General features: G+C 43.5%; 1 protein-coding gene and 1 non-coding gene across 5 annotated transcripts in view; one reads left to right on the top strand and one right to left on the bottom strand.

Moving 5' to 3' along the window:
* GLIS3 (GLIS family zinc finger 3) overlaps nt 1-24,687 on the top strand; it is a 444,686-nt gene that overhangs the window by 160,413 nt on the left and 259,586 nt on the right. The window lies entirely within an intron of this gene.
* On the bottom strand, nt 23,206-23,312 carry LOC125927995 (U6 spliceosomal RNA). The gene has a single exon (XR_007459525.1). It is a non-coding gene; the product is annotated as a U6 spliceosomal RNA (small nuclear RNA).

The following is a 24,687-nucleotide window of genomic DNA, read 5'->3' on the forward strand; positions in this document are numbered from 1 at the left end:
TTTACACAGTAGTGAAACAAGGCTTTGATAGAGATCCATGCAAATTGTTTTCATGTCGAAACAGGGGAAGAAGCTTCCAACTATTTGTAGAGTCTGGGCAGGCTTCTTGGAGAAGGTAACTGCATCTTGAAAGAAGACAGGCGTTCTTGCAGAGAAAGGGAAGGAGGCCATTCAAGGGAAGGGCCACAATATGTGCTAATAACACAGTGGTGTGAAAGAGCCCAGGAAAAGAAACAATTCCCACGTAGTTTGGTCCAGGAGTAGGTAGGAGAAGGAAAGGAGGCTGGAAATTTACCTTGGACCAATAATAAAGGGTCTGTAAGTATCAAATAGGGATAATGTTTTGAAAATTAGAAAGAATTACACACTTAATGGTATTGCAAATCCAGTTAATACAAAAAAAAAAAAAACAAAACAAAACAAGCAAAACTTAGGAGGCAGCATCAGCGAGGTAGCAAGTCCTGTACTTTGATGCTTGTGAAATGAAACTGCCTCCCCCAAACCATCTCGTTGTCTCTTAAAGTTTCTAGTTTAAAACTTCATTAGAATGTATCTCTTGGCCACTATCACGTGAAACAGGAAGTTTTCTTAGGCCAAGTGATCAGCCAGGGAAACACATAAGTGAAGACAAGCATGAAAGCATTTTCTGTGATGGACTTTAAAGAAAAAAAAACTAAATCTGGGAGAGACCAGAGACCAGAGCTATTTGATCAGTTATGTAGAATGATTAAGATGTGGACAGAGGCCGCATACATTATCCTGTGTATGATAACTTTCTGTTAGTTAAATGTTTCCTTTTTATAATCTGTAAAGAGAGTGAAGTGGTGTTCAACAAAGCTTTGGACGGGTGTTCCTTATGCTGAGCCTGTCAACCCTTTCAAGACTTTCCCCCCACTGCTAAGATTTACTTTGGAATTGTTTTCTGCTCAGACTGATTTACTTTGGAATTGTTTTCTGCTCAGACTGAATCAATGCAGAACAGAGCTCCACGTGTTGAGATGGTTAGAGGGGTACAAATTAAATCAGTTCTCAAAATGGTGCCCATCCCCAGTGATTCTGGCTCAACACTGTAGGGCCTCGTGCCTCTAGAGAGGGGAGGGCAGTGGAAGGAGAGAGGGGCCTTTTGTTTCTTTTTTTTTTTTTTTTTTTTTAATTTTATTTTTGGGACAGAGAGAGACAGAGCATGAACGGGGGAGGGTCAGAGAGAGAGGGAGACACAGAATCGGAAACAGGCTCCAGGCTCTGAGCCATCAGCCCAGAGCCTGACACGGGGCTCGAACTCACGGACCGCGAGATCGTGACCTGGCTGAAGTCGGACGCTTAACCGACTGCGCCACCCAGGCGCCCCTGGGGGGCCTTTTGTTTCTTGAGCTGCCTGCTCTAGCAGTCGCCTGGGGATCGCACCTCGCCAGGTCGGGCCGTTTGCCTGTGTGACCAGCACAGTGCAGAGCCAACCACAGGGGGCACAGGTGTTCAGAGGGTTCCAGATAGAGCATCTGATTAGTCTTGCTCTTAAAACTTAGAAGGCGGCGTCTCAGGCTTCTCTCTTCCAGAATGATTTCTGTGTTTTAGAATGTTTATTTGAAAGTCCTTTAAATTGGCCTGGATATCAGGCCCGGTAATCCTATCCTTTGATGAGAAACATGGCTACTTCTAAACTCTTTCTCTTCTACTGTTCCTTTCTTCCATTCCCTGTCACGGTTTCTGGAGTGAAAAGATCAAATGGTGCTTTGTTAGCCAAGAGAATACACTTGCGGGTGGGTGTGAGCAGTTTTAATGAGGGGAAAGTGGGGGTCCCCACCTTCAGCAAAAGTGGAAATTTATCTTCTGTTGCGTTGTGGTGACTCCTACCATTTCCCCTTCCCTGCGAATTTCCATGGTGCGTCAGGGCCCCTTGCTTTGCATCATATTTTTCTTTCTACCTTTTCAAGCTTTGCTTTGGGGAAAGAACTTCAGCAAAGATAAAATTCATACATATAGATGGTGAATGGCTGAGAAAAGATGCAGGGCTGGTTCTCCCAGGGGTTGGTTAGCCAGTTTTCACTAGGAAGGAAGTAAACCTCTCCCTTGGAGAGAAACTCCTTCAGGGACATGTGTTGGAGAGGCAAATAACCATGCTACAAACTCTGAGCTACTAGATTACTTTAATCCTCACTGTAGCCCTCAGAGTGAAGTAATTCATGGAGTTTGAGATTCATACTCTCTTCTTTCTACTATAAACTCCAAGGTCATTATTCACCTTTGAGTCCTGCCCACAGTGCCCAGCTCAGTGATTAGATTAACATATAGTAGACCTCAAATATATATGCATACATACTTGTTTATCTACCTGTATATGTGTGTGTGTGTGTGTGTGTGTGTGTGGATCAGTATATGTGCGTATACAGATACATATATCTGTATATCCATATGCTTGGAGTTAGGTGATGGATACATGGAGGTCCATTATTCTGTTGTTACTGCTTGTATGATGATTTGAAATTTCTCATAATAAAAAGCTAAAAAATTCCTTGAGTGAGCGTCTAGGAAACAGAAGGATAGTTTGTTCTCTCTCAAATCTTAGAAAATGATGCCATGTGCCCCCCTCCCCCATGGATAACCTGTGTTCTACTGATCTGAAAACAAATTAATTTCCGTCATGGCTCCTGCAGGGCTGCGAAATCATCCTGCCTGAGAACGAGATGAGACATAACTCTTAGGCAATAACATGACATTCAAAAAGGCAATTGCTAATAAGGAAGCATCATTATTATAATATATTAAGATAACTTCTGTAACAGGCAGCCCCAAGTCTCAGTGACTTGGTATGATGAAGGTTTATTTCTTACTCATGTTCTAATACAGCTTGTGATCATACAGTGACTCAGGATCCTTCCATCGAATGGCACTCTGAGTCTAGTGTGAAAGACAGGATGTTGAGAAACAGACAACAGGAGCCGGGTCTGAAAGTGACACGCTTTACTTTTTTCTGCATCCCATTGGCCAGAAATCAGTCACTTGACCCCAGCTAAATGTAAGGGAGGCTGGAGAGGATGGTCTTTCTGTGTGCGTAGGAGGAGGTTGGGCACACCCCTGACTTCTCCTGGTTCTCTGTATCCCCTTGAAAAGAAGATGCGTTTTAGTTTTGATCTTTGAGCTTTCCGTGAGTGGCGACCCCACGTGGTCAAAGTGGTCTCGTGAAAGACCGTTTCTTCTTTCTTACCAGCGCTGGCTCCTATGACTTGCTTTTCAACTTAGTGGATCTTTTTCAGCACAACCTTTTTTTTTTTTTATTTACTCTCCAAGGATTCCATCACCATACAGTCACCACTGCTGGGAAATCTCTCGTTATCTCAAGTGAATTACTCAGTTTTTTCCCACCTTGTCCAAATTACATGTTCTTGGTGCATAATTCCCCACTGCTCATCATCTGTCCAAGTCATGAGGATGCCTGATGTCTTCGTGTCCCACAGGCACTCACCCTTGAGGGAGATCTGCTCATTATCAAGGGCAAGGTCTCGAGTGAATCACTGAGAGATCCACCACTGTGAACAGAAATTTGGTGTGAAGGGCTATTTTACTAAGACCCTGAAACACAATATTCCCCATCTGTTCATAAAGCAGCTTATTTGATACAGTGTGGTCATAAATGCTCTTCTAGTCTCCGAATGCTTGCCTTTGGTCATGGACTGGCACACACTCAAGGAAAAAATGACAATGTGCCTCTATGGACACTTTTGGTCCATTTCCATAAATATATTCAAACAAAATGAAATTGCCTGGCTCTTTACACTCTGTCCTTTGGTGTGTTTAAGCTTGCAGAATTACCCCCAAGGATGACAGATTGTAAACATCATGCAGTGCCACAGCCCAGGTTCAAGGCCTGTCTCAGCGTTCTGCCGACATTCACCCTTCCTAGAAACGTTTCAAGTGTTTTAGGAAAATGAAGCTAGGTAAACAAGCTTATCAGGAGCGACAATAAAAAAAAAAATCATCGATTCTAATTAGGAGGCGTCGCCGATACAGAAACAAAGCTGCTTTTGTGTAGTGGAAAGTCTACCTGTTCTCTGAAACACAGGGAGTGCTTTCCAGTGGCTTTAGATAATCAGGCTGGCGAGGTTTCAGGGCCCTGACCTTTTGGCCCATCTCAAGTGATTCAGCTGCACTTGTCGAAACTTGTCGAAGGCGTTGGTGGGAGCTGTGTGGGGTGTTGTTATAGAGCTGTGACCGTGAGGCAGGTACTGTTGTTTTGTTCTCCTGCGAGCCCCAAGCTGCATCATAAATGGACGTGGGGCATGTCTGGGTTCTTGGCACGGGGCTGGAGTTTATTGTCACCGTCTCTGGTTGTCCCTGTGGAGCAGGTGTGTCCCTCCTCAAGCCCAGCGCATGCAGCCACCCCTGGGGAAGACTCCGGCAGCTTGAGTTGGGTCTGGGTCGCCCTGAGCCTGCCCCACCGTGGGCCCCGGGAAGGCCAGCTTTGACCGTAACCCTGGTTCTTTGCCGTGTCCAGGAAACGGGGCCTTCACGACGGCACCGGCCAAGGAAGGAGCTGGATGATCTGAGCAAATGATGGAGAAATCACTCTCACTGCTTTATTCCGTCGAGATAGTGAATCAAAACCAAAAGCCGTGTCACTGTCACTTTTCTTGGATTCAGAATTTCGGGGGAGAAATGAATTTCGCTAGACCACAGGGTCAGGAACACAGACCCTGGTAAATCAACGGGCATTTCATTTAAAATTAAAGAGTGTCTGTTGACCATTTGCAGTGTCAGTGATTTATTTTCAGGGAGGAGTTTCGTAAAAGGCATTTTTAGTTGCCTGATAGTACGTTTCCTCCAAAGATTGGCTGGCTAATTACCATTGGCGAGTAATAGGGGCTGACAAAAAAAAAGAAAAAAAAAAAAAAAAAGAAGAAAGAAAGGAAAAGAAGCCCATTGTGTTCCAAAGGATTGATGCTTCCAGTTGTCTTGACAAGCTCCTGCTGCACTTGTCAAACAGCTGTGCCTGGGAATGAAATTCTGAAGCTGGATTCTCACTTGGCCAAGATTAGAACAGGCTTAATTGAAGGGGGTGGGGGTGGGGGAGGGGAGCAGTATAAATCTCTAAGTACAGAATTCGTGTATTTCTAAAATATGTTGTACTGACCATCTCTAAAATGCTTGATTTTGTTTTCTCATTTTTTACTCACATACGTAAATAATATGTTGAATCTCGATCCTGTGACAAGGGTTCAATAAAAACATTGCGTTCGTACGGAAAAATTATTATAATAAGGTTATTTTATAACAGTGTCCCTTAAAGATCTTTTAGATAAATTTAAATATTTAGTTTACATTTACATCTTAGGGCAGGGACATTCATCTGCTTAGAGGTGTGTGTCTTCTCTGCGGTCTCTGAAAGTGAGCAACTATTTCATGCCGATGTAACATTTAGGCCCCGGGGATACCGCAGTGAACAGATCAACCCCAAGTTCCCTGTCCCCTTGGGGGTTAGGCTCTAGAGGGGGAGGTAATATGTCATGCAGGTATCTGGGGGAAGAAAGTTTCGGGCAGAGACAACAGGAAGTCCAAAGGCCATGAGGCAGGAGTGTTAGCCTGACAAATTCTGGAAACATCAAGGCGCCCAGGGTGACTGGAGAGAAGTGAGCAAGTTGGAGACAGAAGACGAGGTGAGGGGAAAAAATGGGGGGTAAGTTGTTCAGGGCCTTGTTTTGAGTAGAAGGGGGAGACAGTCAGATTTGTGTTTTAATACAGTTATTGGGTGCCATATGGAGAGTGTATTGAAGTGGAACAAGAGGCAGGGACAGGAAGACCAGACTTCCAGGAGGAGGGTCATTGCAGTCGCCCTCTCTCTGGTCTTCCTGCTTATGTCCAGAGGTGGAAGTTGGGATAAGCGGTGGCATTCTGGCTATGTAGAAACAAGCTGGACCTGGCAGGATTTCCTGATGGGTTGGAAATGGAGTGTGGGAGACGGAAGGGTCAGGGAGGACCCCAGGGTTTGGCTTGCACATCTGGGAGGGTGGGAGTTACCTTGAACTGAGATGGGGGAGGTTTGGGGAGGAAGCAGAGGGTTCAGTTTCAGAGTTGGTTTTAAGGAACCTGTGATGAGCCCCCGTGGCGGGTCTGGAGGTAAGAAAAGCATAGACTGGCATGATCACGGGGTCACCTGTGTGCTGACAGTATCTAAGGCTGTGAGATGGGCTGACCAGATACAAAGCGAAGTGAGAAATAGAGACGTGAAGACATTGATGTCTGTATGTCTGGGTTCCTCAAGGGCTGGGTGAAAGGAAAGGGGAACCCTTCTCTACCAGATAGATACCTTGTGTCCCCTTTCCCCGGCTTTGTTATGTTGTCCTGACCACCTCCCATCTGCCTGTAAGAATCTCAAGGGGCCATTGAAGAGAAAAAGACAGGATTGGGGAGTCTGCTTCAGACGGGCCTGCCTTTGGCACTCCTGTGTCTTGTCTCCAGCCTGGAAGAGAGGCAGACAGAAGACAAGGTGGAATGTTCCAAGAGAATCTACAGATTTCTACCATCATGGTTTTATGCTTTTGAATCGAGGGAATGTTACCGGCAGGATCTGTATATTTTCGCTCGTATAGAACTTAACAGTATGTGAGCAGACACTGAAAAATAACATTAAGTCAGTGCTGCCATTGGGATGACATTGAGGGGACAGGAGTTGAGGAACAGACTGGGTGACTTGTTGGTCAGTGTGTGTTGAGGGGACACAGCAAGCAGTGGGTAGTATTTTTTTTCTACCATTTCAACAGCGAGATGCTGAGGTTCTGTCTCTTAATAAATTAATTTCTCAGTGAATTTGATGGTATCTTGTGTTCCCAAATGCATCTTCTCACGTGCTTGGCTGACTTCTGCTTCGAGAACTGCTCTAAGAAGGTCTTTATAAATAAGTGCTGAGAAGGAGCAGTAGGAAAGACTACTGGCTGGGGTCTCTCAGGGGTTTCACTCTAGTTCACATCCTAAATGTATGTGTTGTGTGAAAGGCTCAGGGACTCTGTTCTTGGCCAGGGAAGCCCTTTGAGTCTGCGAAAATAATTTTAATTTTAAGATCATACGATTACATTTCTCTTTACTATAGAAACTGCTTAACGGGAAACCTTTTCTGTACTGTGGATTGGGTTTGTTTACTGTGAATTAGGATAAGTAGGGAACAAAACCTTACGTTTCAGCTTTTGGAAAATTTTATGATGTTCATGTCGATGGCAGTAAAACTTCACTGGCTCCAAAGGGATGCCTCTTCTGGTTTACTGAAGTGTTATGTCACGCTATATCCAGGGAAGGGACTTTTTTTTTTTTTTCTCTTTACATTTAATTTTCCCTTCTGTTGCCTCCTGTCTCCCATCTTTCTGGCACCTACTCATTTCCTTTGTTTTTTCTCTCTGTGCTGAGCTATTGAGGGTAACTGCAGAGAGAAAATGGAGATTATAACCGTGCTTAAAAGCTCTGTGTGTGCACGTTTCTATCCAATGACTGTGAAATAAAGCATATTCAGTGCTTTACTATTTAAGTCTGTATTTGATGGAGTTTCTGTCTGTCCCAGGGGCTGTCTTACATCGTCTAGCAAGGTGTGCTGTCCTACTCATTAGGGCAGGGCTTCACAGCCTTGCACTGTTGACATTGGGAACGGGGAGTTATTTGTGGTGGAGGGACTGTCTTGGGCACTACTTGGCACACTTAGCTGCACCCCTGGCCTCTACCCACTAGATGCCAGTAGCACCCCCTCTACTCCCAATGGTGACAGAAATGTCTCCAGACATTGCTGTATATCTCCCGGGAGGGCAAAATGGTCCCTGGTTGGGAACCACTGAGTTAGGGGAACCTGAATTTATCAGCCTTATTTATACGGGCACAGGGCAGTTATTTTGAGAATACGGCCAGTGCCCGAAACACAAACCCTTGGGTTAAAAAAAGCCTCAAAAACAACAGCAACAGAAACCTCATGTCACTTGGCATTGCCGAGTGAGAGCTTGTAGGAGCCTCTTCCTTCCTTCCCTGGCCTCTCCGAGGACCCTGGCCATGGCCTGGGCAACGTGTGATGCCTAGTTGATAAAGATGCAATCCTTTATGTGTCCAAAATTGTAGTAGAAAGGGCTGTAAATTTTTCCAGGTACCTAGTTGTTACTGGGATTTCCTTTTCTTAAAGAAATAGTGATATAAATGGAGGGTTAGTTCCTTGTCCTAGAAGAATGGTTGTATCTAGAATCTATCGTGTTCTGATGGGGAAGCATCTAACGCAGATAGAGTGTGATCTTCTAAAGCAGAAATTGAGCCTGAGGTGAGAATAATCCCTACCTATGTTTAACTTCTCACCAGTTTCAGCGCTCATGATGAAACCATGGTGTACTGAAAACATATGGAAATTTAGAGGTCTAAGTATGCACTTTCCCAGGATCTGCCCTTGAATGTTCTGCCTCTTGATTTTGGAAGTGAAACTCCTTTCACTCTTCCATTTAGAATAAGTCCCAGAAAGGGTGTACTTTTGGTACCCAAGATGGAACTAGATATAATGACTCATTAGCAGGAAAGGGAGTTCTCTTCCTCTCGTGACCCGACTTTGATAAGAAGAGCCAAAAGAAGCTTGAGATTTGTAGATCTTTGTCAAGGCAGCAGTGCTTGTATGGTTAAACTTCTTTTGCCATCAGCTCTAATTAGTAGCAGTTTCAACAGCTTTCTGGATCTTCACCGGAAAGGCAGTAGGTATAAACATCACTTGTTGAGCCAACCTCTTCTACCCAGGAGACTTTTTGAGTCAAGAGTTGGTTTGGAGATATTTTATATGGAATGACTAGTGGCAGTGATAATAGACAATGACAAATGAAAGCAACCTCATATGGTTTCTGCAGAATAATAATAAAAAAAAACCCCACTGTGTTCATGACGGAATAAAATTAAGTAGAAACAGCTGTATTTGAATATTTACTTTTGGACCCTGAGAGAAAAAGAGTTTTCATTGTTTGAGACAGACTGTAAGGAGGCTGAACTCTACCGGAGATAATAACATCTTCCATTTGTTAGGTTGAGTTTACAAAGCACTGTCCCATGCATAATCTCATTGGAGTCTCACAGTAATCCTCTGAGGTGGAAAAGGTAGTTGTGGTTTTCATTCCTATTTAAAAGCTCACATGACTTGATCTCAGGTTATACAGCCAGTACGTACTGGATTGCAATCCAGGACCCAAGTCCATTGGGCTCCTAGACCAGAGCTTTTTTTCCATCCCCCCACAGCCTTCCATGAGGTTACTGTGACTTATGTCTACTCCACTCCATACTCTGCTATTTCCTAGGGCCCCCAATCCTAGTTCGTCTTCATTAGGACCGCCATATTGCACACCTCAGGGGGCACCATTCCTTTTGCATGACCTGTGGTCTTGTACAACTAGAGGCCCTTGGAGGAGCACCAGGCACCTGGGCCGTATAGAATTCCATAGAATTCCATCCATTGGGCAATTTCTGTTCGTGTGAGTTAAAACTGTACAGTGATACACTTGGTGAGTAAATGGCTGTCTATGCCTGGAAGCTTTACAAGACTCAGTGTCCCAAACCCTCCCCCAATATTATACCATTTAAACACCATATAACTCTAATTCCACTTGTTAAAATGACCACTGAAATCCTGCTAAATTAAAATAAAAAGACACCATTGATTTTATTCCTCTGGTTAAAATCAACTAATTATACCCAGAAACCTTATTTCATTTAAGATGATGTAATTTTGTCTTCTGATTTATTTTATTCTGGAAAAAGCCCATTTCACTTAATACAACATGATTCTGTATCATACTCTCACTCATGTTATCAAGAGCTATTGGAAGTGAGCTTTTAAGAAAATTACTTGTTTTTCTTAATTAGTCAACTGTCTTTTACCCGGTTTTGTTGTAGACGTCCTTTTAAGAAGATATATACTAAAATACTGTCTCACATTTTCCAGAAGCTATCTGCCCTCATCTCGTGAGTGATCTATTTTGTGGGACCAGGATGCGTGTTAGAAGACGAATTCGTGACCAGGAGAGTGTGTGGGGTAACAGGTCAGACCTGGCAGGGAGGGAGGCCAGTTCAGACGGGGGAGAAACGACCTTCCAGTGTAAGCCTCCTAGGCTTGCACTGCCTCACGTGCTCCAGTTTCTCTGTTAAGAGCTCCGATTCCTGGTACTAATATACAGCACAGAGAAAACTAAGTCAGAGTTGGAATGCCACAATCTTTCCCCTTAATACTAGTTCATACCTTTTCAGATCATTCTTCTACACTCTGTGCCGTTTTATTGTGGCAACATTCAGTAGAGAAGGTGGAACGGGAAGTCCTACTGTTTCCACTTCACAGGCTAGGAAACTGAGGCTCAGTGAAGTTACGTGAGAGAATTACCCAAGGTGATCAGTTACACCACAGCCTTCCTTATATTGGAAGGTGAGGGAGGAACTGGAGGGTGCAAACACATCTCAAGCAATTTAAGCTCTTTGTGGGCTGAGGTCAGGTGAAATAAAATGCAAACAGCATTTTAAAATGCAAAGTCACGTGTTTCTGGGTGTGCTTAATATGTAATTTGATGTGCCCTGCAGAACAGAAACAGAGAAATTAGGGTTGGAGGGGGCGTAGAGAGTCAGGCCTCCTCTTGGAGCAGGACTTTGTTCTTGGTTGAGTCGTGTCCCCCCCAAAAAAGATACGCTGCCATCATTATCCCCAGTGGTCAGAATGTGACCTTGTTTGGAAGTAAGCCCTTTTCTGGAGGCCATCAAGTTCAAATGAGGTCATTAGAGTGGGCCCTCACTCAGTGTGACTGGTGTCCTCGTGAAAAGGGAAAAGTCAGACACAGAGACAGACATGCGTGCAAGGAAGAAGATACGAAGAGAGGGACACGGAGAAGACCCTGGGAAGGCAGAGGCAGAGACCAGGTGATGCGTCTAGAAGCCAAGGAGGGCCAGCGCACCTCCAGAGGCCAGGAGAGAGCACAGAGCTGGCCCCCCAACCCTGTTCACATCGTGATTTTGGACTTTGAGCCTCCAGGGCTGGAGGACGTTGAGTTCCTGTTATTTTAAGCCGCCCCTTTGTGGTACTTTGTCACAACATCCTAATACAGACTTTGCCCCATGTCTGTCCTCGGCCACTGCCCAGGTGCACAGCTGCTGGTTTTCCTCCTTGCCAGCAGGACTGTAGCAGGCCGCACAGCAGGGTCCTGGACTTGATCTCGAAGCACTGGGCAGCCACAGTATGGAAGAGGAGAAGGAACTGATCACACTTGTGTTATAAATTCTCACTTTTGCCGCCGCGTGGAGGATGGATTTAGGAAGCACGCCGGGAGCAAGACTGTGGACCAGTAAGGAGAGTTTTATACTGATCCACTTTTATACTGGAGGGACAGTGAGGGCACAACCTAAGGTGAGGAGGCATTGAATTCATCCTTCATTCCTGAGGTTTCTGGAATGTTCATCTCAGCCTCTCAGCCTGTGGGCCGGAGCTGGGTAGAGCAGGTATCTCCCGGGGGCACATCCTGGCCTGTCATGCATCAGGGCCCCAAACGTACTTGGGCTGTGTATCTTCTGAGCCCATCTCTTGGGAGTTTGGGGATGATCCCACTCTGCCCTGGACACAGGCATCCCTCACTTTGAGCTCAGCAAGCACGTCCGTATCCTGTCTCCCAGCGGTACGTGAGAGCTAACTTGGAAAGACGAGTGAGTGAGCCCCTAAGGGAAATTGAATCCTGAGTTTATCTGTACTTGAATCAAGATCCCTGTAATTCTCTGTCTCAACTTTGATCGTGGTCTTTTCCTAGAAGGGGAAAGTAAAAAGGTGAAGTGCGATGTTACAGAAGGGGATAAGACAGAATGTTTCAGTAGGTCAGAAATTAGATGAAGTTTAGAGCCATCCTGGCAGTTTCAAGGCACAGTGGTACTATGTACAGTTGGAAGAAAGAAATGCCACAGAGACCTCAGTACACATCCAATTAATCTCTCAGGGTAATGGGCTTACTGACTTCTGCCGCCAAACCTATGAGTTGCTTTCTTCAGGCGTGAGGGTTAGTTGATGAAGCGATTTGTTATGTTTCTGTTACACAGCGTACCGATCTTGCTGGTGGAAACTGTTAACGGGGTCCCCCGTATATCATTCAACTTGGCTCCCCTATTCGTTATTCCCATCCCCCACTAGTAACTCTTGTATCACAGAGGGACACCTCACTGGGGATATTCCAAGGTCAGCGAACGGCAAGGCTCTGTCTGTTGCTGCAGGATTTTAAAAGGCAGTCATTATTCACACTTGCAAGAGGGAATTAGCACGTAAGAAAGTTTTACCAAGTCTTGTAAATGGATCCGTTCCTTAGTTTCAGTGAGAAACCAAATTCCGAGAGAGAGAAATTTGGTTTTTTATTTCCGCATCTCTCAACCACACCAGCCCTTCCTTCTTTAATCATCCAGTGTCCTGCTGTGGCGAAGAATCTGTGGGCTTCTCAGTGTGATACTGAGACCCTGTTTTTAAAAAGTTACGGACTTTTCCTTATACACGTGAAGCTGTAAGGATAACACAGCAAATGTCCAAAGAGGGCCCTGGATCAGAGCAGAGCGCAGACATGACCCACCAGTCAGCGGACAGTTAATTGTTCAGAACTTCACTTTTTTGTGGTTGCTGTTTGTGTGTTTGTTGTGTTTCGTTCCGTTTGCCTTAACTGAGTGGCAGGCCTTCCTGCTGCTTTTGAGGATGTTGCAAATCCAGCACCACTGGGTTCTTGGGACATGGTCCCAATAAACTGTCCAAGCTGATGAGAATCAGGACGTAATGAAGAGACTCTTAACTGACATCGGGCAAAGTGCTTCACATACTACAACCACAGAACGTCACATGTCCCTGGTCGTCTTTCTTCGGAAATAATTTACCCTGGCAAAACATTTGCTCCGTGAGAGCAACATTTGCCGGTAGAGTCTTGGACATCTCGCTCTGGATTGTCCACTTAACTTCTGAAGTGTTCAGCCCGAAGTTCCAGAAGAGGGAGGGGCTGGAAGTGGTCATAGCAGATGCTACCTCTTCCAGCTCCCTTCTCACTGAAGGCCACCCAGATGACCTCTAAGAGCAAGTGACGGAAGCACCAAGTGGGTCCATCCTTCCGCCCGCAGGTGAGCCCGGAAGCCCAGGAGTTCACGGAGGCTCGTGTCTCGCCCTCTTCCCCCTCATGGGGTTGATGTCGTGTTAGTGGTATAGGTCTTCACTCAAGCAGAGGTTCACTCGCATCTTTTTCCTCTCAACCCTGGAAGAATCTTTTCCTTTTGTCTCATCATTTACAGTAGAGGCAGCCTTGGTTCCAAGTGGCCCTAGACGGCAGGAGATTGTAAGAGCAGATGCTCCCGCCCCCACAGATCGGAGATGGGCCGCTCTCCAGACCTGTGGATCCCTCTGGGAAGAAAGATTTCTGCAACCAGACCCCTTCCTTTGGAGCAATGAATGACTTCTTTCTAGCTTCTTCCATCCTTTGTTTCCTTTCCTTGGTCGGTTTATAAGCCGCCTTACCCTCACGGCATCTCTGCCTCTTCCCTCCCCCTCCCTCCAGCCTTGTTTAGAAGGCCGGGTCATAGCTTTGAAAATGTCGAGAAACTCAGGGAGAGAGTGGTCCCCACTGCCAGTACCCTCAGACGAAGGATACGCCCCTGCAATTGTATTCAGTTATTTTTTTACAGTGAACAACAATGCTAGAAATTCTCTGAGATTTAATCAGATTTGTTTCTGATTTAGTGTTTTTCTTTTCTTAAAGAGCCCCCCTCTCACTGCCCACCCACCCCAATTGTCTAAGCTTCAGGCCCCACAAAACCTGGATGTGACCCCCGCTGAGCCATAAGGTGAGCTGTGAGCGCCCATTCTTTTCTAAACAAATTTTGTTTTTCTCTGGAGTTCATAATTACCTTTTTTTTTTAAATAAAAAAGTAAACTTTATTTTTTAGAGCAATTTTAGGTCCACAAAAAAATTGAATGGAATGTACAAAGCTCTTACATACTCCCTGCCTCCGGCATTAATCAACTTTCTGCGCCAGAGTGGTATAATTGTTAGAATAGATGAACCGACATGGACACATTGTGATCTCCCTAAATTCATAGTTTACATCATGGTTCACTCTTGGTGTTATACGTGCTGTGGATTTCAATAAATGTAAAGTGACACGTATCCATCAGTATAGTATCATCCAAACTGTTTCACTGCCCTAAACAGCCTGCGCTCTATTCGTCTCTCCCTCCTCCAAACCCCTGGCAGGTGCTGATCTTATTGTCTCCATAGTATCACCTTTTCCACAGTGTCATAGAGTTGGAACCATACAGAATACAGCCTTTTCACACTGGCTTCTTTCACTTAGTAATCTGCATTTAAGGTCCCTTTATGATAGCTTATTACCCTTCCCTTCCTTCCTTCCTTCCTTCCTTCCTTCCTCTCCTTTTCCTTTTCTTTGAAGATTTTATTTTTTTGAAATATTTTTTAAATTTAGTTTTGAGAGGGAGACAGACCGAGCACGAGCAGAGGAGGGACAGAGGGAGAGGGGAGGCACAGAATCCGAAGCAGGCTCCAGGCTCTGAGCTGTCAGCACAGATCCTGACATGGGGCTCGAACTCAAGAACCCCAAGGTCATGACCTGAACTGAAGTCGGATGCTCAACCGACTGAGCCACCCAGGTGGCCCTCTTTGAAGATTTTAAAAACAGTATGGTTCTTAAGCCAGTGGAAGCATGAGAGGGAGGGGTGGGATGTAGGGAGGTCAGAATTAACACTTCGAATTAACACAACTAAACTTATATTCATGATAGGTTGGACTTCGTGTCTCAGTATCTACACTTCTGCCTTATTCCAGTGGCAACGATTTTAACCCCTGCGTTGTTCCCACAGGGGCAAGTACCCTTTGTAGCCAGATACCCTTGGGTATAAATCTCAGTTATGCCACAGGCCAGCAGCATGCCTCATTGTATTCCTCAGTAAAATGAGGACAGTCTTGGGAGAACCAAAAGACATAATGCATGTAAAGCCCTCAGCACTTCATATAGGCTCTATGAACAACAGATTGTTTCCACCTGAGTCATGTTAGAATTTTTCCACAGCCCACAGCAAGGCATTTTTTCCCCTCAACTTTCGCCAATTTATAATATCTAGGCAATATTTTCCTTAAAAAAAAACCAAACCTTTTTGACCACCTTCACCTGTTTCTTCCCCTGCCTCCAGCCTCTGGCAACCACCGGTCTGCTCTCTGTATCCATGAGGTTATTATTATTTGTTGTTGTTGTTGTTTAAGATTCTACACATGAGCGATCATACAGTATTCTTTTTCTCTGTCTCACTTAGTTCGCCTAACATAATGCTGTCAAGGACCATCCATGTTGTAAATGACAAGATTTCATTCTTTTTTATGAAAAAATAATATTCCAGTGTGTGTGTGTGTGTGTGTGTGTGTGTGTGTGTGTGTGTGTGTGTGATGATTTCTTTATCCATTCATCTGTCCATAGACACTTAGGTTATTTCCGTATCGTGGTTATTATAAATAAAGTCGCAGTGAACATGGGGGGGGCGGTGCATATATTTTCTTTGACTTAGTGTTTTTGTTTTCTTCAGATAAATACCCAGAAGTGGAATTACTGGATTGTATAATAATTCTATTTTTAATTTTTTGGGGAGCTTCCATACTGTTCTCTACAGTCGCCTCACCAGTGACAGTCCCATCAGCAGTGTGCGAGGGTTTGCTTTTCTCCACGTCCTTCCCAAGATTTGGCATTTCTTGTCATTTTGAGACTAGCCATTCTGACAGGTGTGAGGTGGTACCTCATTGTGGTTTCGATTTGCGTTTCCCTGATGGTGATGCTGAGCGTCTTTCACGTGTCTCGTGGCCATTTGTGTGTCTTCTTTGGAAAACACCCTTTTTTAAACTGCCCTTTTTAAAATTGGATTGGTATGGGGGGTTTTTTGGGGTTGAGTAGTATGCATTCTTTATATATTTTGGATATTAATTCCGTATTGGATACATCATTTGCCAGTATTTTCTTCCATTCAGTAAATTGCTTTTTTACTTGGTTGATGGTTTCCTTTGCTGTGCAGAAGGTTTTTGTTGTTGATGTTGTTGTTTTGTTCTGTTTTGTTTTTTGGTTTGATGTAGTCCCACTTGTTTATTTTTGGCTTTATTGCTTTCACTTTTGATGTCAGATTGAGAAAAAACTCATCTCCAAGACCTGTGTCAGGGAGCTTGTTGCCTACGTTTTCTTCCAGGAGTGTTACGATTCCAGGTTTTATGTTCATCTTTAATTTTTAGTTTAGTCCTTCAGGCACTAGATGGATTTGACTACATTAAGTAAGGGCTGCACCCCCTTACCCCTAACCCTGCTTTTTAAAAATTATAAATGGTGACCAAGTTAAGGAAAGGACCATTGAGAACTTAGAGTTCTGGAGTTATTCATAGGATGAATGTGTGTTACTTTTTTTTTTTTTTTTTTTTTTTGGTATGAGTTAACAATACAAATGACCTTTTACTTGGAACTATTCCTGGACTAGGTGTAGGAGTGATTCAGTCTATGTCTTTGTAACACAACCGATGGGCAACAACAACAAAAAAAAAAAAAAAAAAAAGAGAAAAGAAAACCACCCATATTTACCTTAGTCTAAATAGAGTCAATTAACAACAGGTCATCTGGTTATTTTAGCACTAGGTAGAAACGTAGATTTTAAGTCATTTATGGTGATTCAGAGAAGTTTTTATTTTTATCTATTTAGTCCTTTGGTGAACAAACTTAGCTTTATTCTTTTTCTTTATTTTCCCATAAAAATGTATTTCTCTCTTTGGTTTGCATTCACATGCATTCCCTGGTTTGACAAAATCAGTGATGGCAACTTTTTTCTTTAAGTTTGGGTTACCAGGTATAGAGGAAATACAGCAAAGAGCAAAGAACCCAGGTTTGGGGTAAAATCCAGTTTGGTCTAATTCCTTGCCCTTTCTCTTGGTGGCTCTGGAATCCAGAAAATCACTAACTCCTCCAAGTTTCAGTTTCTTAAACTGTAAAAAGGAAGATAATAATACTTACCTTATGAAGTTGTTGGCGGGGTTTAGAGAAGTCCACTTGACCCTTGACCAACACGGGTGTGAACTGTATGGTTCCACTTACGTGCAGATTTTTTATAGTACAGGACTGTACATGTAGTTTGTCTTATGATTTTCTTAACACCATTTCCTTTTCTCTAGCTCACTTTTATCATAAGAAGATAGTTTATAACACATATAATTTATAAAGTATGTTATTGACTCCTTATATCGCCAGTAAGACTTACAATCCATAGTAGACTATTGGTAAAGTTTCGGTGGAATCAAAAACTATACATGGATTTTCAACCAACTGGGGTTGTCACCTCTAGGCCCTGCATTGTTCAAGGTCAACTGTAACCAACAGCTACGACGCCCATCAGTTATTTGGAACCCGTTTCTTAAATGTTCTTTCCTTTTTTCTTTTGTGTGGCTGGATTGAGGTTCAGCTCAGTTTAGTTGCAGTATAAATGGATCATTAAAAGTGAAGCAAATTTATAGCTAGTTCACATTTGCCATTCACGGACGAAAGACATCAGAGGAGTGAAGTGCCTTCTTCAAGAGGATAGTTTGTTGGCAGAAGAGAGATTAGAACTCCTGTGTCCCCCTTTCTCAAATGCAGACCTTTCCTCTTGTGGTATGACCTGGCCCGTGGTCCAGTAAGCTTTGCTCTTGAATTCTGTAAAATGTGGCAGCCACCTAAACAAACAGTCACCAAAGGGACCAGCAAATATGAGCTCTGTCTACATGGACTTCATGTTTGTTATAACATAGCTTGTGAATTCATATAAGCTTATGCTGTGTATAATTTGTTTGTCCTTTGGTTATCAGGAAACCCTTTCATTAAATCTCGCCTGAAATTTAGAAGTACTCACCATTTGGATGTCTTTTTCAGGTAGCATGAGGTGGCACCCAGTTGTAAGATTTGTGTCCAAGGAATGGCTTGTCTGAAGGGTGTGTGCATTTCAAATCGGACAAATGTCGGCAGGTTTCACCTCCACAGGCGGTTGTACAGACTGGCACTCTCACTAGCGGTACATGGGAGTGCCCGTTGCTCCCACACCTTATGAACACAGTATTTGTTAATCTGGTAGCTGAAAAATGTTCATCCTTTCAAGAATTCAGTGACCCGTTTTGATTTTCTCCCTTGTTCCTCAGCCCCTCTGCCCCCCCTACCATGTTTATTCCCCATCTCTTTATGTCCACTTTTGGTGTTTTGGGTTGAGATTTTGGGTTGCTTAAAGTCTCATGTTGGGAGACATCCAAAGGAGATCCAAAGGAGATCTAGAGGGACCAGAAGTTGAGACACTGACAGGAAGTTGAATTCAAACAGGCTGAGAAAAGCAAGGAATCACTCCCAAGAATTAGTCAATAGCACAACACTGATTCAACACACAGTAGACCTAAAATTCCTAGGTTTTTGGAGTAGGATTTTACGAGATGAAGCCTTAGGGATACTGATGAATTGACAAGGCCTTCTGGTCGCCTTGTCCAGTAGTGGAATATGTCTTTGACCTCAAATAGCCTAAAGGTCAACTGGAGGCTGTTTAGTCTACCAAGCCCCGTGCACCCTCCGAAGTCTGGAGAAGTTGTAGATGGACAGATTGGCCTCACCACTGGGTGAGGAGGGAAGTTGAAGATACCTTGGCCTTGAGTAAGCTTCCTCAGAGACCCAAATTGAATCTTCTGATTATTTACATCCCTCATGTTACCACGGAAGGCCAAGCCTATAATAAGCATTTGTTCCTTGTCAGTTTAAAACTTGCTGTAAACTAAGTGACTTTGGATTTGAGGCCAAAACTCTGGGTTCCTTTTTGAATCTTGAGGCCACTCTTGTGTTCCGACTTTGGCTGGAAAACCCCTGCCAGCCCTGCAGAGGGAACGCTGAGTCTGCCCTCCTCTGCCCTCCACATGCCTTTGTCCTCCCTTTGTGCGCACTTTGCAAGAACTGTCCCTGCTCATTGAAAACAGGCGGGTCAAGGTCATTGACTCTTTTCAGTATTTTTCCAGCAGGAACATTCATTCATTGTTTCAACATTTTTTAAGGCAGCACAGCATAGTGATTAAGTACATGGGGCCCAGAGCCAGACTGCCTGGGTTTAAATCATCACTCTGCCACTCAGCTATGTTGCTTCCATACTCTGTGCCTCAGTTTTCTCATCTGTAAATGAGGCTAATTAAATACACATACAGTACACATGTGTAACTATATGAGTGTGGATGCATGTAGCTTATCAAAATGCCTACCTTACAATAAGTTATCTGTATGCTTATTGTCATAAATCATTTCTTAAAAAAATTTCAGACACTCTAAGGTTAAGTGGAAAAAATGCTTACTATGTACAACTCTTGCAAACACTTCACACATATTACCTGCACTCACGATAACTCCATAGATGCCATCATCCCCTTTTCACGCATGGAAGCTAAGACCCAGAGATCTTAAATAAACTGTTCAAGGAACTCAGACTTCAGAGCTTGTGGTTATAACTGCTGTGCATGAAACTTGTCTTCCCAGAAAGTATAATATATTGACTCTAACAGGCTGGCAGTGGTGACATTGGTGGTCCCGGCAATGTCAGTGACAGTAATAACCCCAGCTGAGCGGTGAGAGGGCACAGCGTATGCCAGGTGTCATTGCCTACTGCTCCCTGTGCCTTGTGAGGGAGGCAGTATTACGGTCCCTACAGATGCAGAAGCCGAGAAACACTGCTACTGTGGCAGGTGTCATGGGACTGAGCCACAGTTTGAGTGTAAACTTGCCTGATTCCAGTGTCCTTGGCCTGAAAACCATCCTGAATGCCTCCAGCCTGATTTCCATGTCCTAGACCAGGCAGCCAGAGTGCGTCAGGCAGGACAGACTTGTGCGTTCAGTGAACTTGGAAGGTTTCTTCGTGACTTCTGCTCTTAGGTCTCTCTCACCTGGCTCTCTAATTTTTTTTTTTTTTAAAGTCCCAAAGAAGGTTAAAATACATGTTCTCCTGGGACACACCACAGCAACTGTAATAAAGTCCTATTTTGTTTTGTTTTTGTTGAGTGTGGGTCAGTTTAATAATCCTCAACATGAATGAATTTAAAGGGTTTTCTTAAACTCATATCAAATATTGATTAAGCCTGGATCACAGTTTGGGATCTGGTGGGGGTTTAGGCAGGAAACCAGCAGTAAGGAGAAGTGCAGTGTTTTCCAGAAGAGGGCGAGGGCCCTGGGCCTCTGCAGAAGGGTGGCAGTGGCACAGATGGTCTGCGTGACAGCTCCACCTGATGCGTGTTTCCGGAAGAAGTGCCGTGGCCCAGGTGGGGTGGGAATGGGAAGTACGAATCCTGAAGTCCCCCGGAGCCCAGACAGGGCCACGCTCACTGACGCAGGGCACACGAGACCAGACAAAGAGCAGCGTCCTTGGACGTCACACCCCTCATGCCAAGGACATGACACATAAGGGGAGGTGACATTTTGTCTGACTAAGAAGAAATACTCTTCTTTGTGGTCACAGGGAAGTGCGGATTTTTCCCTCTTCAATACGTTATTAGTGAAGACACATGAGAGTTTCATGTTTTACGTTTTTAATATTTTTATGTTTCGGCAGTATTCTTCCTCAGTAATTCCCCAATAATTTTGAAATAGTAATCTGTTTTCCTCTCCCCTTTAGTCATATATTGTTTGAATTCTTAAAGCTATATATGTCAGCATGTAGTTGTGTATTATCTTTAACGTAAAAACACATACACATATGCATGTAATTTGTTGTCTCTCAGAACTCTTATGAAGGGAAAAATATTATTCTCTATACAAGATTAGACTTTTCAGACATCTTTACTTTTAATTTTTGACATGTATTTATGATGCTGAGCTGTTTCATAGGTGACATCTGTCCCTGTGGTATAATGGAGTGATGCATCCCCAATAACTTGAGCTTCAGCAGCCACACTGCAGTGTGACAGACATGAATACTTGGGTTAAGAAACCTGAAAAACTAGCCCAGATCAAAATCTCTGGGAGCAGCCCATAAAAATAAAAGTAGCAAACACTTACATTTTGTTTAAAGGAAGTTGTGGGGGATAGCCTTAACATCACGTTTTTTTTTTCCTCTTAACATGGACATATGGATATGGATGTTTTTGTCAGAATTAAGTCATTAGTAAACTCCTTCTGAAGACTGGTCTATTTCATTTTCTTAGGAATGAAGATGGGCCTTACAGGGTGAGGCCCTTTGAATTGGCAGGCTCTGTAGGATTTGGCTATAAAGTATTTGGGCTTTTTGAAATGGAATACTGTATGTCTCTTTTGGCTATGGCCTTAAAGATGTATGACTTTATTGTGAAATTTCATTGGGATTTTTTTTTTTTTTACATCATAGTAAAAGGCAGTGCAGTTTTCAAGGAGCATGATACTAGATTGTGAGATCCTTGAGGGAAAGAAGAAGCCTTATTTATCTCTTTTCTCCCTGTTTTGGAAACAAACCCTATATATAGTTGGTACTCAGCAAATATTTACTGTGGTGAATTCAATCTAAAATTGTTTCACCCATCCCCCCCACCCACCTCCCCTCTGGTAACCACCAGTTTGTTCTCTATATTTAAGAGTCTATTTTTTGTTCGTCTCTATTTTTCTTTGTTCATTTGCTTTGTTTCTTAAATTCCATGTATAAGTGAAATCATATGGTATTTGTTTCTTTCTGACTGGCTTACTTCACTTAGAAGCAAGTCCATTGATGGACACCTGGGTTGCTTCCATATCTTGGCTATTGTAAATAATGCTTCAATAAACATAGAGGACCATAGATCTTCCCAAATTAGTGTTTTCATATTCTTTCGGTAAATAACTAGTAGTATAATTATGGATCATATGGTAGTTCTATTTTTAATTTTTTTGAAGAACCCTCACACTGTTCACCAGTTTCATTCCCATCAACAGTGTGCAAGGGTTCCTTTCTCTGCACATCTTCACCAACAGTTCTTGTTTCTTGTGTGTGTGTGTGTGTGTGTGTGTGTGTGTGTGTAATTTTAGCTATTCTGACTGGTGTCAGGTGGTATCTCATCATGGCCTTGAATTTCCCTGATGATGAGTGATGTTGAGCATGTTTTCATGTATCTGTTGGCCATCTGGATGTCTTCTTTGGGGAAATGTCTGTTCTTGTCCTTTGCCTATTTTTTAATTGGATTTTTGGGGTTTTTTTTGGTAATTGAGTTGTGTAATTTCTTTAGAGTTTTTTATATGAATTCCTTATCAGATATATCATTTGCAAATATCTTTCCCACTCAGTAGGTTGTCTTTTTGTTTTGTTGTTTGTTTCCTTTGCCATGTGTCCTATGAACTTTTAATATCCTTTCAAATTTGGTATAACAGACAGACGCCATATTGAATCACTTCAGGACACGCTTAGGTCAGGAAAAGTAAGGGAGAATTACGCTTCTCTTCTGGTGACCTTACTTGTTTCTCACTTCAGTGAGTATGAATTGAGAACATTTCCTTTTCTTACCTTTCTCTTCCCTTTATTTAACTAACCGAGTCACCAACAATTTATTTAGCATATGTTTTATATGATTGATTGGGCTAAGCTGCGGGACTACAGAGGTAAATAAAATCTAATACTCGCTTCCCAAAGAAGACAGGTCAATAAAGTCATTGTTCTAAGTGACCTGAGAAGGAGTTATCTGTATGCCACTAACCTCTTTTATTATCTTCTCTTTCCCATATTCATTTGTCTTTCTCCCTTTGAGAGGTAGAATGCTCCTAGGACACGTGGGGAGAGAGGACAAAGCCAGATCCACAAGGCTGTGCTCAGACGTGGTCTAGCTAGTAGGCTGTGTTTTGTGCAGCATCAACTAGTAGAGTTGACTAGAGAGCAAATGAGTTGCGGAGTCTTTGTGCAAGTGACCTGAAGTTCATTGGGTTGATTATATAGCTGTCACTGACCACGATACAGGATGGACAGTGGTAAAAAGGGATAAGCAGAGCTGGATCAATCTCTGGGTGTGTTCAGGGGCCAGAGAGAACGATTACGTGCGGTGGGGGAGAGGGAGGAAGAAAGGGGAGGAAATGGTGAGGCTTGGGCTGCCTGACGGGCTGGGGCGCTGGTAATCTGTTGTCTCACGTAGGCACGCGGATACCGAGTATTTCTGTGTTTGGCGTTCGGTACACATTCATCTCACTTAGATGAATCCTGTGTTGTTGTATTTTTTTTTCCTTAAATTTCCTATTGTTTTCTAATTTTTCCGTGTCACCCTCGTGCAGGAGCCATGCTGATCTTCTGCGTATCGTTCCAGTGTTAGTGGATGTGCTGTCGAAGCGAGCACTGCTTTCTGACTTCTAATGTGGTTGTCGATATGACTGTCCCTTCGCTTTTGTGAGGATGGAGTGTACATCCTGTGTGTTTTGTTCTTTTTCACGGCAGGCGGCTTTCAGACTGCTTCCCAGGCACTAAAGGATTTAGTTGGAGTATTTTCCCCAGGGGAGTTAGGTTTCGATCTATCTGGGAATTACTGATTGTTGTCCTATTTTGTTTATAAGGATATCATCTCAGAGCCCATTTTCCTTTTTCCCTCTTTCATCTCAGAACTTTCTCTCATCTCCCGAGCAGTGGTTCTGGACGGTTGTGGCTGTGTGTGTATTCAAGGCTCTCACGTAAAAGGATAATACTTGTTTTGCTAGCGTAAGTGGAGAAGGAATAATATATATCAATCCATGACCTAAATAAGGAATGACAAAATATGATACGTTTCTATAGCTATTCTAGCTCTATATTCAGTGTGACCATAGTAAACCTAATATTTATTGCTGTTACCTATTAGCAGTATTTTAGCCTTTTTTTTTTTCCTTGCCGTGGCTTAACACGGATTATTAGCTACAAACTAATATCATTATTGCTTTTCTTTCAAATTTGCAACTATGCCGTATTTCTTTTAAAATTTTTTATGTTTATTTTTTGAGAGAGAGAGAGAGAGACAGCCCACGAGTGGAGGAGGGGGCAGAGAGAGAGGGAGACAGAATCTGAAGCAGGCTCTAGGCTCTGAGCTGTCAGCACAGAGCCCAACGTGGGGCTCAAACTCACGAGCTGTGAGATCATAACCTGAGCCAAAGTCGAATGCTCAACGAACCCCAGGTGCCCCATGTGCCCCGAGCTACCCAGGTGCCCCAAACTTCGCTGTGTTTTCAACTCAACAGTTGCAAGTTGATGGCCAAGTGTGTGCAGAGCATTACACTAGGAGCTGGTAGAGGCCATGGAGGGGAGGAGTGGAGGGTCTCTGCCTTCCAGGGGCTCATGATCCAGGAGAGAGGACGTGTCCATAAATCATTCTGTTATCAGGCAGCACAGAACTCAGCAACTGAACAACATCACGGCTCTGTGGGCATGGGTGGGCAAATAGAAAATCTACACAGAAGTTACCCCACGTTCGTGAATTTCTTTGGTTAGTGGAGTTGTTCCACGGTGCCTGAAAGCCTCCTTGTGCACAGTGCTGGGCACATACTATAACACCTCCTCTGAGTGTGTTGGAAAATAGTACACGTGGTAAAAAGTCCAAAACTCATTAAAAGGGTATGCAGTGGAAAGTAAGTCTGTCTCTTAACACATTCCGTCATTTTTTTTCTCTCTAGAGACACCCACTTTTCACAATTTCCTGTGTGTGATTAATTGCTGAAGATGTGTTGCTGATAGATTCTTTCGAAATT

The sequence above is a fragment of the Panthera uncia genome, chromosome D4 (assembly GCF_023721935.1).
Source record: "Panthera uncia isolate 11264 chromosome D4, Puncia_PCG_1.0, whole genome shotgun sequence".
NCBI lineage: Eukaryota > Metazoa > Chordata > Mammalia > Carnivora > Felidae > Panthera > Panthera uncia.